The sequence below is a fragment of the Humulus lupulus genome, chromosome 7 (assembly GCF_963169125.1).
Source record: "Humulus lupulus chromosome 7, drHumLupu1.1, whole genome shotgun sequence".
Classification (NCBI taxonomy): Eukaryota; Viridiplantae; Streptophyta; class Magnoliopsida; order Rosales; family Cannabaceae; genus Humulus; species Humulus lupulus.
In genome coordinates, this window is record NC_084799.1 from 41,116,239 (window position 1) to 41,120,330 (window position 4,092).

Consider the following 4,092-nt stretch of genomic DNA (forward strand, 5'->3'; position numbering starts at 1 on the left):
TTTGATTAAAAAGTTATATAACAAATGAAAATCAAGTTGAAAATCTAGAAATTCGACAACCTGTCTGAAAATTAGACAACCTATCTGATAATTCGACAACCCGTCTAAAAATTCGACAGGTGGTTGAAAATATATGACGATCTGTCTAAAAATTAGACTAGCTGTCTAAATTTGACAGATGGTCTAAAATTTAGATAGGTGGTCTAAATTTTAGACATGTGGTCTAAAATTTAGACAGGTGGTCGAAAAAATACAACTACTAGTCTGAAATTTAGACAACTGATCTAAAATATTAGACTTATTGTCGAAAAATTAGACAAGCTGTCAAGAAATTATGGATTTCTCTATCTCGAAAATAGCCGAAACCACCATTAATTTTTTTAGATTTTCAAGCTTTAACCTCCATAAAACCCCAGAAATAAACCTAAATCCTTACTTATACTTTCAACATACTAAAAAAATCATTTTGCATTTTAAATCTACAAAAACAATATCAAAAATCTCATATTTTATATATAAAAAAAAAACATTTATAAACCAACATTTTGAATGAGTGGTGGCTGGATTTGTGGAGAAATGGCAGCATCTGGTGATGAGCAGTGTTCACTGGAGGTGGTGGTGGTGGTGGTGGCGTGCAGTGGTCGCCTGTGGTGGTGGTGGTGGCGGCGGCGGGGGATGATAGTGGGTGGATGGGTGAGAGGAAGAAGATGATAGTTATTAGGGTTTTTATTTTAATTTATTATTATTTTATTTTAAGGGTAAAATGGGTAATACAAACAATTTATTAATAAAAGAGGTCATTTAGCTAAAATATTTTGAAAGTAGGTTATTGTGCAAAATGCACTATAAAAGGGGTCTATTTCCACCAATTTCTCATATATAAACATACATAAATATATACATAAAAAACAAGAGAAAAAACGCAAGAAAAAAAAACAAAAAAATGTATTTATTATTTTTTTCTCATTTCTTTTATATATATAATTACATATTTATTTTCTTTTAGTTAACTCTAATTTCATTCCTCTTTCTTAATTTCTTTTTATTTATTTTTATTTTATTTTTCTTAGTTTAATAAATATTTGTAAAAAAAAAAAAAGATTAAACTTGTTATTTTATCTTCACTACAATTCTCTTTCCTTTATTTTTGTGTTGACTATTTTGTTGCTTTAGGTTTCTTAGTTTAGACATTTCATTCTTTTTGTCTTAGTCTTCCTTAGAATTTAGTTCTTCCTTGAAAAAAATGCATAAAATTATTCATAAAATTTCCATCATAAAACACTTGGTATTGAGAACAATTGTGTAATATTACAAATGGTAAAAACCAATATTGTTCTGCCTAGAGAGATTGGTTGTTAAATAAAGTTTGTGATAGCGTTACCCCTCACACTTACCTGGGAACCTCAGGGAGTTCTGTCTAGGCAAGTGTGAGTCTAAAGCGGTACCTTAGCAACCTTTCCAATGGGCCTAGGAACATTTCGAGCATATACATTTGCACTATTATATTTTTTTTTAACTTATTAATATAAGAAAACCAAGCTTGTTCTGTCAAAATAAGCAAATTTACTCTGCTTAAAGGTTGTTTGGTCAAAAATATTAACTTGTGATCCACCATACTTACTCAATAATCTCGGGGAGTTCTAGTGAGGCATTGGAGATCACCCCAAAACCTCCAAATCTACATGGGAACAAGTTTATAAAAAAAAAAAAATCAAAAATCAAAACATAAAATAAATTATCATTTCCGAGAGTGGATGAATCATCACGAAACTTCTAGTGAAACTTCTTCCAATTCATCCACCACTCCTTCCGGAACTCCTTCCACCATTCCTGCTTCTCCACAAACCTTAGTTGATAATAATCCATTGCAATGACTCGCAATGATGAAATCCAACCAAGAACTCTCAGTGACTACCTCCATCCTACTCGCATTTCCATGCCTTCATGCATTATATTCCCTCCTAATATGCCTGCATTAGACTTTAACCTATCATGATTCAACTCTTGCCCACATTTCATGGAATGGAAAATAAAAGCCCACACGTGTATATTAGAGAATTTGAGGCGGTAGTAGCCACGTTCTATAACCGAGCTGAAAATGTCAATTCTATGCGACTAAAGTTCTTCCCTTTCTCCTTGAAGGACAAAGCCAAAAGCTGGTTATACTCTTTGAGACCTAGGTCTATTGGAACATGGATGGAAATGACCAAATCCTTCTTTCTGAAACACTTCCCTAGCCATAAGACCAACAGTCTGAACGACAGATTTCCACATTTTCCCAAAAGGACAATGAAATGTTCTATCAAGTATGGGAAAGATTCAAGTATCTATTGAATCAGTGCCCGCACCATGGCTATGAGAATTGGTGTTTGGTAAGTTACTTCTATGAAGGCCTCAGGAGTCGTGAGAACCAATTTGTAGAAATGCTATGAAATGATGAATTCCTCGAAAAAGAGCCAGACAATGCTCTTGAATATCTCGAAGAAATCGCACAAAAATCTCACACCTGGACTGGTCCAAGTGCTACTGATAACACCAACCGATATAAACCATCTGGGAACTATCAACTTTGAGAAGAGGATAGTGTTAAGGCCCAACTTGAAGCTTTTAAAATGAAGTTTGAGGTCTTAATGATGAAAAATGGCCAAAAACCGCACATGATTGCTCATGCGGAGTGACAAAAACCTTATTTTGTTTGTGGAGGGACGGAGCATTTAGCTAAGGACTACTTATCTTTTAATAAAATGAGGGGGGTCTATGAGCAGCAATGCAATGCCTTAGGGGCGTATAACAAGCCATTCTCCCATAAGTACAACCCTAATTGGAGAAACCACCCAAATTTCAATTTGAGAGATTCTAACCAAGCTCAATCGTCTGAATGTCAATGGAGAAATGAGCAACAAGTTCAACCATCAAAGGTGTATTCTGCACCTCAATACAATGCTCATCCACAACGAAATTCTGTTGAGAAAACCCTTCATGCATTCATAGAGGAACAAATAAAAATAAATCGCCAAATGATAGAAGAAATCAAAGAAATGAAATGTCAATTCTCAAAATTGACTGAATCCTTGGCCATTCCAGAAAAAGGCAAACTTCCTTCCCAACCTAAATTCAATGTGCAAGGCCAACACATGGCCCAATTCTCAAATTCCAATGATCAAAATGTTAAGGAAGTAAATGCCATAACAGCTAGAAGTGGTAAAACTTTGCAAGACCCATCCATAAAAACCACCTCTCCTAGCATTCCAAAAGTTAATCCTGAGAATGCACCACTCAATGCTTCTCCAAAAGTACCATTTTCCCAGGCTCTTAGACCTATTGGGAAACTTCCTGATATACATGCTGAAATCCTTGAGCACCTGACACAAGTGAAGATTAATCTTCCTTTGCTTCACATCATCAAAAAAGTGTCAGTTTATGCCTAAATCATCAAGGATCTATGCACTGGAAAAAGGAAGCACAATGTCAAGAAAATTGCTTTCTTGACTGAACAAGTGAGTACGGTGATTGAACAAAAGACACCGTCGAAATACAAAGATCCCAGTTGTCCCACCATTTCTTACCAAATTAGGACTCATGAAGTCAGCCAAGCCTTAATTTATCTTGGCGTGAGTGTAAATCTCATGCCTTACTTTGTGTACTCACAACTTGGTCTTGGAGAAATGAGGCCAACATCTATTGTGCTCCAGCTTGCTGACCTCTCCACCAAAAATCCTAGGGGTATTGTTGAGGATTTTTTAGTTCAAATTGAAAAATTCTATTACCATGTGGACTTTCTTATTCTTGATACCTAATCTGTGGTAAAAATGGAGTCAAAAATTCATATTATCCTCAGAAGACCATTCCTTGCTACTGCAAATGCTTTAATCAATTGTCGGAATGGCCTAATGAAGATATCATTTGGAAATATGACTCTTGAAGTCAATATCTTCCCTATCGGGAAACAACCCCAAGAAGATGATGAATGTTATCAAACATTCATGATTGACATTTTAATTCCTAGTCAGGTTCAATTGCGAAGCAACTTTGATAATCTTGATGAACTCTTCCTTTTGTCTAACAATGAAAGTCCCGATTATATTGAGTCTA

At 35.0% G+C, this 4,092-nt stretch overlaps 1 non-coding gene across 1 annotated transcript; it reads right to left on the reverse strand.

Annotated features, from left to right (window-relative positions):
• Nucleotides 1-2,250: 2,250 nt before the first annotated feature.
• On the reverse strand, nucleotides 2,251-2,356 carry LOC133793344 (small nucleolar RNA R71). Its single transcript, XR_009874790.1, has one exon. It is a non-coding gene; the product is annotated as a small nucleolar RNA R71 (small nucleolar RNA).
• Between the last annotated feature and the right edge of the window lie 1,736 nt (nucleotides 2,357-4,092).